Here is a 15,563-nt window from a genome sequence, read left to right on the forward strand (position 1 = left end):
TGACCCATTCTCTCTCTTTTTAAAAAATCATTATTTTATTATTCTTTGATCGTTTTTTACAACCCAGTCGTTTTCCCCCTCCCAGTTCACCCTCTGACAGTTCCTCATTCCATTCCTCCTTCCACCTTGTCCCACCCCCCCAAGTCTCCCAAGAGGATATTGCCACCCTACCCCCTCTCTACCAGACCTCCCCACTCCCTGGGGCCTCAAGTCTCTTGAGGGTTAGGTCTGCCACAACAGGCAGGCCTCTGCTGTCTATGTGTCAGAGATCTTATATCAGCTGGTGTATGCTGCCTGGTTGGTGGCTCAGTGTCTGAAAGGATCTCGGGGGTCCAGGTTAGTTGAGATTGCTGGTCTTCCTATGGGGTCGCCCTCCTCCTCAGCTTCTTCCAGTCTTTCCCTAATTCAACTACAGGAGTTCCCAGCTTCTGTCTATTGGTTGGGTGTAAGTATCTGCATCTGGCTCTTTCTGCTGCTTGTTGGGCCTCTCGGAGGGCCACCATGCTCAGCTCCTGTCTGTAAACACACCATAACATCAGTAATAGTGTCAGGCCTTGGAGCCTCCCCTTGAGCTGGATCCCAATTTAGCTTTAAGAAGCTAACATTCAAAAAAAGCAAACAATGGCCGAGAAGCACTTAAAGAAATGTGCAAAGTCCTTAGTCATCAGGGAAATGCAAATCAAAATGACTTTGAGATTCTACCGTACACCAATCAGAATGGCTAAGATCAAAAACTCAGGTGACAGCATGTGTTGTCCAGAATGTGGGGAAGGAGGAACACTCCTCCATTGCTGGTGGGATTGCAAACTGGTACAACCACTCTGGAAATCAATCTGGAGGTTCCTCAGAAAATTGGAAATAGATCTACCAGGAGACCCAGCTATATCACTCTTGGGCGTATACCCAAAGATACCCCACCATGCCACAGGGGAACATGCTCCATTATGTTCATAGCGGCCTTATCTGTGATAGCAAGAAGCTGGAAACAACCCAGATGTCCCACAACAGAAGGATGGGTACAACAGAAGGATGGGTACAGAAAATGTGGTACATTTACACAATGGAGTACTACTCAGCTATTAAGAATTTGACCTGCCCTCTTTCCCATCTGCACTGATATCTTTCAAGGTTTAGCTACGTTAGTGGTTTTTGAAGACTGGATCTCTGGCTTTGTCAGTACTTTTCAGTTTTACTCTTTCCTTTGCTGTTATTCTCTACTGTGGCTGCTCAAAGGACTCCTGTTCTCCCAGAGAAGGATAGAAGAGGGAGAAAGAATGTATAATATATTTGAATTAAGATTAAGTTAAGGAAGCTGGCCAGTGGTGACACACGCCTTTAATCCCAGCACTTGGGCAGCAAAGGCAGGTGGATTTCTGAATTCAAGGCCAGCCTGGTCTACAGAGTGAGTTCCAGGACAGCCAGGGCTACACAGAGAAACCCTGTCTTGAAAAACAAAAACAAAAACAAACAAACAACAACAACAACAGATTAAGCTAAGGAAAACAGGCTGTCGCTCCCTCTGAGAAGGGCTAAACTCAAGCTGTTTTGTTATTTTTTCGATTTTTTTTTTCTCATTTTAGTTTACTTTCTCTGTGTGGGCTTTTTGCCTGTGTGTATTTCAGTGTGCTGTGTCCATATGGTATCCACAGAGGCCAGAAGAGGGTGTCAGATCCCCTGGGACTGGAGTTAGAGGTCACTGTGAGCTGCCCTATGGGTGCTGAGGGTCAAACCCCGATCCTCTGGAAGAACATCCAGTGCTCTAAACCTCTGAGCCGTCTCTCCTACCCCTCAAGAGGATGGTTTTCAATTTTCTTTTGTGCTGTTTGGAAAGCCCTATAAGCTATGTTCTAGGGGAATGTCTTAAGAAAATATTGCTTTTTTATTGCATAGCAAATTTCTATGCAACATCAGGGGCAAGAGGAAAAGGACTTTCTGTTTTCTTTAAATGCTCTGACTTACCTTGTGGATGCTACATCACAAGGGGCAGAGCAGGTGAAGGAGAAGAGAAGAAAGCTGAGTCATTTCTGTAGTAAATCACTTTTGGAAGGTAGAGGGGCTCATTTTGCATCTACCACACTCCCTAACTGTTCCCTAACAAGCCATTACGTGCTGTTGGCACATCTCACACAAGTGAGAGCAGGGTTTCTCGGGCTCCAGCGTCTGCAAAGCACAAGCAGACTGGAAGGACTTAGGAGAGTGTCTTGTCTTTACCATCACCCACCAATTTGTTCCCTTTAGTGACCAAACTCTGAGCTGGTGTCTCTATCCCTGTGTTAACCTCTCTGTTTTAATCAAGAATAAGGTTAAAATGGGTGATACACCTGTATGAAAATGTCTTTGTGAAGTCCATGCTCATGTACAATACCAATTCTACTTTAAAAGAAGCCCCTGGGCCAACCGGGCACATAAATAAGTAGAGCAACAGTTTAGGTGCAAGATAATAAATATTATAATAAATAAATACCCACAAAGAGGGCTGTGGGGGTAAAGCAGAACTGCACTCAGCATGTCTGCCAAGACCCCTGCAGGAGGAGTCGAAGCTTGGCTTATGAGGCAAATGGAAAACTTTCAGAACGTGCTGGAATGGGTGAGGGAAGCTTGGCCAGAAGGGAAAGATCCTGGTTACATTTCTGTGACGGTAGTGAGGCCAGGCCCATGCATGAACCAGAGTTCTCATTTGTGAGAACACTCCGCGGCAGGAGAGGATGGGAAGGAACGCCATGGTGAGTATTTTAATTAGAGGTCAGTGGTGCTCTTCAGCATAAAGATGCACAGCCAATTCTTAGCTCTTACCTCCATGCAAAGTCTCCTAGCATCCCTCAGCCAGACCTGTTGCCAGCAGTAGCACCTGCTCTCTCCTCTGCCTGGCCTCTTGCCCACCTGTGCTCACAAAGCAGCGATTTTGATTTCTCTCCACATCCAAACCATTTCCTTGGCTGACCTTTCCTCTTCATCATTTCTAGACAGGAACCCCAACTGGGATAGAGCAGGAGGCTGGAGATGGAGCTGGGCTGAGTGAGTCAGAAAAAGGACAGGCTCCAGGGCAGAGGTCCTCAGCCTCCTCAATGCTGCAGCCCTTCAGTGCAGTTCCTTATGTTGTGGTGACCTCCAAACACAAAATTATTTCCATTGCTACTTCCTAACTGTACTTTTGTTACTGTTATGAGTCTTACTGTAAATATCCATGTGTTTTTCAGAATTGTCTTAGATGACTCCTGTAAAAGAGCCATTCAGTTCTCAAGAGCCGAGGTTGAGAACCACAACTCTAGGACATGAAAGCTTGCTAGCTGATTAGCTCAGCGACCTGCCAGATGCTGAGTGCTTCAAAGCAGGAAGCCTACACATTCTACTGAAGGAACGTCCTATTTCAAAAGTAGCTTCTAGGCTAGAGTACCGTAGGACAAGAAAAACCCTATGCATATGGTGAGACCAGCTCCTTCAGTCTCTGTGACTCTGAGGCACTTTGGCTGCAGTGGCAGACAAGTGAAGTCGTCTCAAAAAGCACCGGAGAGCTGAATGAAGCCTGCGCTGCAAGCCATTTATCACCTATGCCCCACTAGTCCCCACAGCTGCACTGTACTACCAATGCAATTCTCACTCTATGTGCAGGTGAATAGATGCCTCGAGAGGCTGCCTGGGCTTCTGTGCTCAGGTGAGGCTAGCAGTCAGAACTCACAGCAGATCCTTGGGCTTGAGAGCCCACACTGCTTCCCCTGCCCACGGCTGTGACTCCTGAGCAACTAAGGGAAGCCTTAGAGGACTGAGGGAGATGCAGGAAAGCCGGCCCTCTAAGGTCTGCCCCACCTACTAATGGGCTCCGTCAGGGGCAAATGCCTTTGAAATTAAAACTTACTCTCCAAGCTGTTTGAAGTCAGTCTCTCTGGCTTCCCAGTTCCTGGGCCCTGTGACATTAGGACGTGTATTTGGCCTGCCCTGAGGATGCCCTAACTGTTCTCATCTGGAAGGCAGAGAGTGACTGTGAGAGCCACCTGTCTGGCAGGAGAGGCTTCTGAAGGTAGTGAGGAAACAGTTCTCTGAGTCGGGGAAGGTGGGATGGGGCGGGAGGTCAGTTTAGATTATGAGCATTGAAAAATATTTCTAGCAGGGTTAATATTTGAGATGACCTTTGTCAGAATGAAGGGTTTTGATTGTCAGAGCTTCGGGAAAACTGTGGAGCCCAGAGGGGTCTGGTGAACGTGGTGCTGTGAATGAAGAATCTCTCTCCCCCCTCTCCTCTCTCTCCCCTCTCTCCTCTCTGTGTCTGTCTCTCTCCTCTCTCTTCTCTTTCTCTCTCTGTCTCTGTCTCTCTCTGTGTCTCTCTGTCTCTGTCTCTGCCTGCCTGTCTGTCTCTCCCTTCCTTTCATCCTCCCTGTCCTACCTGCAGTCTTTCACTGATTGCGTTCTTCTAGATAAACCTAATTCAGACCCCAGCTGTTTCCCAGAGCTTTGAGATAACAAATCAGCCACATTCCGTAGTACACTTTTGCTTCACATCTTGTAGACTTAAGCAATTCCTTAATTTGGGGGTGGGAGGGGCAACAAATAGAATTAAGAGTATCTATGTTTGTTTCTTTCCACTGGGGAACTTTACAGCAAGGACATCAAGAGATTAGAAGTACAGGTTGGGATATGTAGCTCAGTGGACACACTGCCTCCCGGGACGCACAATGTCCTGAGCTCAACCTTAGTACATGTGTGTGACCTTAGCACTTGTGATGTGGAAGCAGGAAGGCCAGAATTTAAAGGTCATCTTCAGTGACCCAGCCAGCTGCATCCAGATAATCGGTTTCAGAAAAGAAGAGTCAACAACAGATTCGGCAGCACCGGTACACAAGAATCCGGAAATGAGATTTTTTTTTTTCCCCTCTGAAGTTGACACTAACAAGCACAGGCACAGATGTACCTCTGCCCTGAGACTTAGTCATGTGTCGTGGAAGAATGAGATGGCATTTCAGAAGGAAGCAGGGATCTTGCTGTGTGCCAGGGTAACAGCGGGCTGGATCCTGTGGTGAGATGTTCACAGCAGGGTTTGGTGAGGGAATAGGGAAAGGTGGAGAGTAAGAGATGGCCATTGTCATCATTGTCATCTGTCAAGGTCAGGACTCTTAAAAGTTCAACCTCACTCTGTCTCCCAGACAACCCTCACCCCCCACACATACCCATAAATCTATCTCTCTCTCTCTCTCTGTTTGTATGTGTGAGTCTCTCTCTCTCTCTCACACACACACTTACACAGACACATTCACAGTTTTTAATTTCCAGGACTGAGTCAGTACATCTCTCTCCCTGCTTCAGCTCTGGCCTTTCTATTCCTCTATAATTGCTTTACTCAAACTGTCTCTGTGATTTGCAAGAGAATTCAGTGATATGCCAGTGGACTATCATTGGTTCTTTCAGAAGATTAAATTGCAACAGTCATGCTTGGGCATTCATATCTGCCTTTGCAAGTTCTGATCAGAATGGGTAAGTCCTCCCTCCTCCCAAAAGACCTGCAGACAAGCTTATCCCATCTGCCTGGTCCTGCTCACCCTTACTATAGCACACCATAGTGCAACCTGTCTTTGTGTGGACATGACATTAGGGGGTGAGGGGCGTATGCATGCTAACCTTTGGGAATAGGCTCTACTCCTTCTACTCCTTCTGTAAACAAACAAAATGCTTTTAAATCCTATCAACAGTATAAATAAAAGTCACACGATACACAGAAGTAGAAATGGATAAACAATTTTCACTCAGAGATGAGCATGTTTAAGATGACAGTGATAATTTCTAACATATGTCCTATATTAGATACTCATATACATTTAATTTTGTGCAGTAATATTACAAGACTTACTCCATGTGGTGTTACAACATATAAGATGATTCTTTTATAATTTATAAAGTGTCTATTTTAAATGTTTACTTAAATTTATTTTAGAGTATTGATGTGAAATAATTTTTAAAAACTTTTTATTGAATCTTCGTGAATTTCACATCATATACCTCACCTGATCCCACTCATCTCTCCATCCCTTCATTTCTTCCCTCTCTTCTTGCAACCTCCGTCCCCCCAAAAAAAGAAAAAGAAAATCTCAGTGTGGAAGCTGTAGTATGTCACAGTGTGTCCTACAGCATGCCCTGTGTCTACTCATCTTTAGTTGCAAATGTTCATTGCAATGAGTCATTGGTCATGGGTACAATGCTCTCGTCTGGGCTCTATATGCAGTCGCATATGTGATATTTCACCACACATATGTACAAAATATGAAATGTTTGAAGGGGTGATTTTTAGTATATATGAATAAGGAGAACGTGATGTTATATTTATTAACATGAAATAAATTGAATAAACTGATAGATGTATCATCACCTTACCTATTTACCATTTTTGTTTTGAAAACAGTTGAAACTTACTCTGAACAATTTGTGTGTGTGTGTGCGCGCGCGCGTACGCATGCGTGTGCATGCACGCGCGCTCAGGGGTCTATGTGTATGAGTACACACAGGCATATGTGCATGTCCACATATACTCTCATAAAGGCCAAAGGTCAACAGTGGGTGTAATTCTCAATTGCTCTTCATCTCAATTTTGTCATCCATTGGCCCCCACTTAACCGAGAACTTGCCATTCTGGCGAGACTGTTTGGCCAGGGAGCCCTGGGAACTGCCCATCTCTGCTCTCCTAGTGCTGTGGTTCTAGGCATGCACTGCCACACTCAGCTTTCACATGGTGCTAGGGATCCAAACTCAGGTCAGAATGTATGTGATGCTGGCGCTAGCTTTGCCCACCACCCTGTGTGGTCCATATATTAAAAGCCAACTCATCCTACCCGCCGTTGGGCACTCTGACCATCACCCGAGCCTTCTCCCCATGCCTGGCCTCTGGAGATCAGCACTCTATTCTCTGCTCTATGTTTTGTTTGACATTCTCTATATAAGTAAGTACAGATGTGTGCATGTCTGGCTTATTTCTATTATGATAATGTTCTCTGCCCCTCTCCACATTGTCACAAGTGACAGAATTTCATCCAATGTGTATAACTACTTATTGTTTGCAGCCACTTATTTACAGTGGGCACCGAGTTGGATTGTGTAATTCAGCAGTTATGAATGATGCGGAGATGAGCCTAAGAGTCAAGAAATCTCTTCAGTAACAAGATGTCAAACCTTTTAGGTACATGCTAAGCTGTGGGATTGCTGGATCCTAGGGCAGGTTTATTCTCAGTCTTGAGGACTTTCCACAATGGCTGAAGTAGTTGGCAGCCAGCTAATAGTATAGATCCTCACCCTCTGGCAGCTATGAGACAGTAACTCCTTGGAGTTTTAATCCCTATTTCTAATGTGCTTGTCTTTTGGGGAACTTTTTAAAATCTCTTGGTCATTTGTATATATTCTTTTGAAAATGTTCTACTGAGAGTCCTGTCCATTTTTTTTTTTACATTGAGGTAATTTTTTGTTTGTTTGTTTGTTTGTTTGTTTTCAAGACAGGGTTGCTCTGTATAGCCCTGGATGTCCTGGAACTTATTCTGTAGACCAGGATGGCCTCGAACTCAGAAATACGACTGCCTCTGCCTCCCATGTGCTGGGATTAAAGGTGTATGGCACCACTGTCCAGCTTGAGTTAATTTTTTTAAAAACAGTTTAGACCTTAAATGTCCCCCCAAAGGCATGGAGTAAAGGCTTGGTCTCCAAGTCAGCACCATTTAGAGGCAGTGAAACCTGAATGTGACACCCATTAGGCACCTGCATTAGTCAGGGTTTTTTTGCCTGCACAAATACTGCAAGTCGGGGAGGAAAGGGTTTATTCACTTCCACATTGCTGTTCATCACCAAAGGAAGTCAGGACAGGAACTCACACAGGGCAGGAACTTGGAGTCAGGAGCTGATGCAGAGGCCATGGAGGGGTGCTGCTTACTGGCTTGCTTCCCCTGACTTGTTCAACTTGCTTTCTTATAGAACCCCAGGACTACCAGCCCAGGGATGGCACCACCAACAATGCCCTTCCTCCTTGATTACTAATTGAGAAATGTCTTACAGTTGGATCTCATGGAGACATTTCCTCAAGGGAGGCTCCTTTCTCTGTGGTAACTCCAGTTTGTGTAAAGTTGACACACAAAACCAGCCAGTATAGCACCCTAATGGGAGGTGTGCAGGTCATGGAAGCCTTGTCCCCAAGACTTGTGGGACACACCCTTCCCCTCCTTATTTTGGATCCTATCTCTGTGTGAGAGATTTTTCTCTACTACACACTACAACTAGGGTGTGTGGCTCCAGGTCTAAGCAGTAGGGCCAATTAATTAGGGATTAAAACCTCAGAAATCAGGGGGAATATGAACCCTTGTCTTTCTCATCTGATTGTCTTCATCACAGTGTCAGAACGCTGACTATCACACTTGCTATTGACTTACTCTGGCGCCTTGTTTATCTTCCTTATTAACATAAGGATTCATGGCTTAGAAACACTTCTTCCAGTCTTCACTCTCTTGCTCCCTTTGCTAAATAAAGTCTTTTTATTCTGATGCAATTCCGTTTGCTTAGTTTTTTCTTGTTTTCTATACTTTAGGAATCAACTCAAAAAATAAAACAAAACAAATTTTTGGTTGGAACCCCTGCTCCTCCCCTGCACAAGCTAAGAAACTCGTTTACTCTTCCCTCCCCTTCCTACTCCCCCCCCAAAAGAAAACTCGAGGCTAACATGTCATTTCTCCTGTTCTCCATGTTTCTGATTACCCACCCATGAGTGTCTGCCTATGGGGCCTTAGCTTCTTTACCTTATATGGGCATAATCCCAGCCCCTAGCTCATACATCATCACCCTGCACCCCAGACCCATAAAAACCCCTTGGCTTTAGCCCTGGCATGTGACTTCCCCGACCTCCACCTGTGAGATCAGTGAAGTTACCTGAGAGCTGCCTTTAAATAAACCTACCTTTTAACTTCTGATTTGACTTCAGTTGCTTCCTTTCCTCAGCAGAGAAACCTATCAACAAACAAACAACAACAGAAGAAAAGGAAGACAGAGAGAATTGCCTTGGACCAATGTCACATAATTTCTCTTTGTTTTCTTATAGCAAATGATGGTTTCTGGTCTGTGAAGCCTTTAGTTCATTTGGAGTGAATGTTTTTAATATAGTGATGGTAATAAGGTTGCAGTTTCATTCCCAGTGTATGAATATTGAGCCCCCCCAGCTCTGCTTATTGAAGTAACTGCCCTTTTGTTGCAAAGTGGTGACCAATCCTTCTGCTGAGATATCCCTTCTTCTTTGGGATTCTAACATACAGTGAAGACCAGATGAGGCATCTAAAATTATGAACTGAACCACTATTGAATTCTTGGTTGTTCCCCTGGGAGACAGGCATTTCAGGGCTAGCCATACCACAGTCTGCCAGCCACTCTAACAAATTCCCAATATATAGAGTTGTTCTATATGTTCTGTTCTGCTAGAGAACCATGACTAATATATACTGGACATCACAACTCCCCACAGTTTGATTTCTCATGAATGCTGAAGTGCATGATAACTGGCAAAACAGCATTTTCTAACTTACAAGAAGAAAAAAATCCTCACCAAAATACAAATGAGACGAAGAAGTAGTAGAAGCCATGTTCCCACTTTTAAGATTATAAGACGACGGCAAAGGATGATGCAGTTTGCCATGTTGGGTCTTATGTGGATGAACATTTTCAGATAATTTTAAATATGTTATGGCCAATTATTATTACTATTATTATTACCATTATTATTGAGAGGGGAAACATGGTCAAACTGAATTATGTGAAAAATTAATTAAAAGATATGTATATTGAACAACTAGCAATATACATGAAGAATAAGTGAGCACTTGGATTCTTTACTTAAAGGAACAAATTTTGCTACATACTTGTTAAATGATAAGTGACAAAGAGACTTTCAGCATGCACTGTGTCAGGAGCCATGTCTAGTTAGGTACATCATTCCTGACATGACACTGGGTTGCCTGCAGCCTACGCGTGGTCCCCTCCCACATACCTTTTGTTCTGCCCATCTTGACCTTCTGCATCTGATCTTCCCAGACTCTGCTTTGGTCCATGGTATGGCCCATCATGCCTTGAGGAAGTAGCATGAGGTAGAAGAAAGAAAGGAGGCTCATGGCTACTTCTCCCTACATGGGTGACCTTAAGGAAGGGTCTGAAGCTGTCTGGGTTATTATTGAGAGCTATGCCAGGGAGTCTTAGGACAGCGATTAGAATCGTACCTGCACATAGCAATGTCCTTATGAATGTCCATTTAATTCATAGATAAATTAGCAGAGCCCAGCTGGCTGACTTTTAGAAGCCTTTCAGACCCAGGCAGGGTAGGTGGGAGTCCAAGGCTGTAGCCTCTCTGCCAGGAACTGACTATGCCAGTGAGCAGCCCCTGGAACTGAATGGCAACCTGTCAGCTTCATCCTTGCCTACCGAGTCTAGCCTGCCTGCATCTTGACACAGTAAGCCTTCCTAGAAAACAATGTCTTCCACATCTGCATGAACAAAACAGCTACCTTACAAACAATTATTTGGCAATTGGTAGGCTAAAAATAAATTATCCTCCCGAGGGCAATATTAACAAAAACAAAACTGAGAAAGGTTAAACAAAAACAAAAAAAGGTAATACTGGGACTAAACGTCTCTGAATTACACTGTAAGTCATGTACTGCTGGGTAATTTACCCCGCCTAAGGTGACTAAAACGAATCCTTGCAGCCTCTTATACCCTCTCCTCAGGCACTGTGAGGGCCGTGTGACTGGGCTGTCTGTTGTTGGCCTATAATCTTGGGCTGTATAAGAGATGCAGGTGATCATTACACGTTTGAGCTGGTCACATTATCTCAGCAGACATTTCAGATCGTTTCTAATTCGGTTAATTGCAAACCTTTCTCTTTCCCCTCGAAGCGACAGAACCTGGAGTACAGAGGTGCTTAATTTCTTATGGGACGTTAATGAGGAGAATGTGCCTCTTCAGAGCAAGGAATAAAGGAACAATCATCTTATATAAGCACCAGCAGCCCAGGGAATCGCCAGAATTATTGTGCCCTAGAGATAGGACCCAGCCACTGCTGGGGGGGGGGGGATCAATAAGTCTCATATGTGGTTTTTCAATTTATTTTGTGCACCACTGACTCAAAAGTTACTAAGAATGGGCAACCATTAGCAAGACTGGGAAAGGATTACTGCATTTGCCAATGGATGGTGTACTGAGCAGTCCGCACATCTAAGCAACTGACTCTGCCTCTCTTCCTGGTGGAGTAACTACACAGAAGGCATTCAGTAATTTGTATATGGAGGGGCATGCTGCTGAGAGGAGTCTCTGGGGGCAGAGCAAAGAACCAATGCGTTTACCAACCAGGAGCATGGGTGGCTGGATTAGCAGAGCTATCAGGGTCAGAGTTTGGACTCTGGCAAGCTCTGATGGACACTCATCCAGTGTCCAACATCGTTTACTTATTGGCAAGCATCGCTTGGAGTGTTAGGGCAAGCCTGATGATCTTAGAGGGAGTGGTCATGATACAGTTGGGACCTCATGAATACGAGTGTTAGAACCTGATGATCTTAGAGGGAGTGGTCATGATACAGTTGGGACCTCATGAATACGAGTGTTAGAAACTGATGATCTTAGAGGGAGTGGTCATGATACAGTTGGGACCTCATGAATACGAGTGTTAGAACCTGATGATCTTAGAGGGAGTGGTCATGATACAGTTGGGATCCCAGGAACACAAGTATTAGAAAAGCTGACAGCAATGACAATCCTACTTTGTATGACATCATCTTGACAATGTGTCCTTCTAAGGAGCTCACTTGTATACTACAGAGAGGACACACATGCACTGAACACATGAGGAAGCCAGTAACTATTAGCAGCACTCCACCGCAGAACTGCACTGAAGGCCTTCACACAGCACCTCAGCTTCTACTTTTGATTTTTAAAAAAATGAGGCTTTTAGCTCAATATAACAATGAAACTACTGTACTGAAGAAACAAACATAACTGTAGCCCTCTTCAAAGCTATAGAATGGTACTCGTTACCATAAAGAGACTCGTTTCCTAACACAAGTACATCTCGTGGGCACAATAACAGGATGCTTCTTCAGTCATAGTGAATAGACACAGAGCAGAGGTTCACACAGCAGGACTGCCCACACATAAGGCTTCTCATCTGAATGATGAAGGATGCTGATTAGAGACAGCAGAAATGTCAAGAGAATTTCCTTGGCCGCTTTAGATGTCAAGAGTCCAGATACAATGCGTATTGGATCAAAGAGAGTGCTTTAGGCTACGTTGCATGTGTTGAACTTTAACTCACATGCCTTTTACTCTACAACTTTTGCACAACATTTAAAGTTTAGATACACACATACTTGAAACCACAATAGGGGCTTAAATGTGCTAAAAATTCATCTTACAATAGTTGTTTACAAAGACTCTGACGGAGGCAGAGGTGTTTCAAGAACCTTGACTTAGAAAGCAAATTTTGAAACAACCAGAGGCCTGACAGAAATCAAAAGAAAACATAAACAACTCCCCCACCACCCCCCGGTTCCACCACGTGCGTGGATACAGCTTACTCTAACTAGATCCAGTGTTCCAAGAAGTACCTAATCCAGAGAGACAGCAGATCTTAGAAAACATGGCTGACCACCTGAGCGGCCGAGGCTGGGCTCCAGGACAAATGGCCTTTAACCCCTCCTTGGAGAGCCGTTGGCTGAGGAGATGAGAGGGAAGGCAGAGCTGTTGCCGCTGTTGATTTGTATTTTAGATGCCTTCTGTGATTGGCAGCTCTTGATTTAAGGCACACTTTGATGATCCAACCCTGTGTCCCTTTGCTGAGTTTGTGGTCCAAGCAGTGTGAGCCAGAGCTTTCCAGACCTGTGTCTGCCCATTCTTAGAAGCCATGTCAGGCATCACCTTTCATAAAGTTCCGACGCAAAGCCCTGTAGCTCTCCCAATGCTCCTGCAGTGAGCATTTGTAAACTCTTCATCTCTGCAACTGCTCCTTTTAATCTATGAGATAGATAGACAACAGCTAGCCCGGCTTTACCTCCCTCAAGGGCTCACTGGGAGCTCAGATAAAGGACATGAGTCCAGATGACTGCAGGTTTCCCTCTTCCCAGTTCTCACTGGGAGGGTCCCAGAGAGTGATGTTCGCACCAGTCACTGTCTGTCCCTGTGATCCAGAGCCAGTCAGTGGGTGTGTCATGTGCACACAGCTCCTATTGGAAATGGAGATCACTTTGCCTTCCCAGGGCTCCAGGGGAGCCTAGTTACTAAATAATAAAAGAGGAAAAGTCATTTACATTTTCAGTTACAGGCAGTACTGGGGATTTTCAGAGTGTGTGTCTTCTCGCAGAAGTGGTAGGAGCCATAGTTCACTAAATTAAGGTGCTATCAGGCTGCTGTTTATTTTCTTCAGTCACCTTGGCAGACAGTAGAAAACAAGAAATCTCATTCAACTCCTCTCCTTCCCCCACAGTCCTGCTCCAAATAGCTTGGCAGCAAAGGAGAGGTTCATTTCCTTTGTTGCGCAGGAAGGGAGGTAGCCTGAAGATTAAACTGCGAGTCAGTTTGACAAAAAGACACCACCAGACTGACTACATCATTAGTTATCATTAGATACTATGTTCTTATATTTACACAGCCCCTGTATCTTATGGAACTCCAGCTAAATTATCTGCTTCATGTGAGACTTCCTTCCGAGTCTTCTGTCTCTCTGGACCTCCCATGTTATTCTATACATGCCATTTACATATGTATCTAAGCTATGGACACTTATGACCTAACTATCTTCAGGAAAGGACCTGTTGCCTCAGCTACAGGAGTCTTGTCAAGCTTACCACTAGAGGGCAGCCCCTACCAGAGGGCAGCTGGCTCCTCTCCCTGGGTGACTGCACCCAGGGGCTGACTGACTGGCTAAGCATTACTGTCCACGTGTTCCAGTCCCACAGGAAGTAACCCTGTGTGGTCCTGATTTCTTTTCCTCATAACCAAGGATGTTCCTTGGCTGTCTGACACCACTCTCTTGGAGCCTGCCTCCTAGTTGAATCAGACTATGTAGCCTTGGGAGGCCTAAAACTCACTATGTGGCCCAGGCTGGCCTGGAACCCACAGAGATACCCTTTGCTCTGGCTCTAAAGTGCCGGGATCAAAGATGACTAGCATCATATCTGGTGATATTTCTATTTTCTATTATTGCAGACACATCAAAGTATTACTTCTATTCTAGTTTTTGAGTGTTACATGAACAGTTCTCCTCATTGCTAAATAGCCTTTAAAAATCACCTTTTTAATTTTTTTAACTAGGCTGGTAGAATAAATAGGGCTTTTCATGTGCAAAGCCCTATGTTCAAATCACATTATTATAAGTAAATAAATTTGAAAGTAAATTGATGTAACCACTTCATACAGTGTTTACAAAAATGTAATAGAAAGCTACCCATAATCTTCTATAAAACAGTTGATTTCATGTGTGTGTGTGTGTGTATGTGTTATTAGACGCGTTCTCACGACCGGCCAGGAAGAACACCACAGACCAGAATCTTCTGCGGCAAAACTTTATTGCTTACATCTTCAGGAGCCAGAGTGCAAGAAGCAAGAGAGCAAGAAGCAAGAGAGAGAGAAGCAAGAGAGAGAGAGAACGAAACCCCGTCCCTATTAAAGAGAATTCTCCTTCGCCTAGGACGTGTCACTCCCTGATTGGCTGCAGCCCATCGGCCGAGTTGACGTCACGGGGAAGGCAGAGCACATGGAGTGAAGAACCACCCTCGGCACATGCGCAGATTATTTGTTTACCACTTAGAACACAGCTGTCAGCGCCATCTTGTAACGGCGAATGTGGGCGCGGCTCCCAACATCTCCCCCTTTTCTTTTAATAAGAGCAAATAGGCCACCCATATTAATGAGAGTGGAGATAGAGGTCAAATCCCCAGTGTGTAGGTAAAGGAGCCATGTACAGGATTAGCTCTTAGGCTCACAGGCTTTTACCCAGAGCAACCCTGACCTGTTCCCGTGTCGTTTTGCCTGGGGGAAGGGAACTAGGACACTGAACCTTCATGAAAGATGACATGTCTCCCTAGAATAGGCTCATATATGCCGCAGAGCCTTTCCATTGCAGTGCTTAGCCGTGCAACTCTCTCGGGCTGCTGAAGCACACTCACTCTATCCCGTGCAATGAGACTAGCCTCATGGGATATAAGAGCTGAGTGGCCAGCGACCTATTGCCTAAGCATAGATAACCATATATCAGGGGAAGCTCCATGTTCTAGTCCTGCAAGCGCCTGGGCAATAACCACCTTGTCTCTCCTAGTTTGGGCCTTAAGCTTACAGACCAATCAAAGAAGCAACACTAATCCACAGCAAAGTGTATCTCCAAATAATATTAATCCCACCCATTTTTTAAAGAAAGAAAATGCTGAGGAGATCCAATTGGGTAATCCTTTGGTCAGGGACAGGTCCAAGCGCGTGGAGTTGACCTGAAGTCTCAATTCCCGAAGGATCTGTTCAAATTCAGCCGTCCAATTCTGTAACATATACTGAAAAAGACTTTTTGACAAATTAGCTGCCCTAGT

The sequence above is a fragment of the Mus musculus genome, chromosome 9 (assembly GCF_000001635.26).
Source record: "Mus musculus strain C57BL/6J chromosome 9, GRCm38.p6 C57BL/6J".
NCBI lineage: Eukaryota > Metazoa > Chordata > Mammalia > Rodentia > Muridae > Mus > Mus musculus.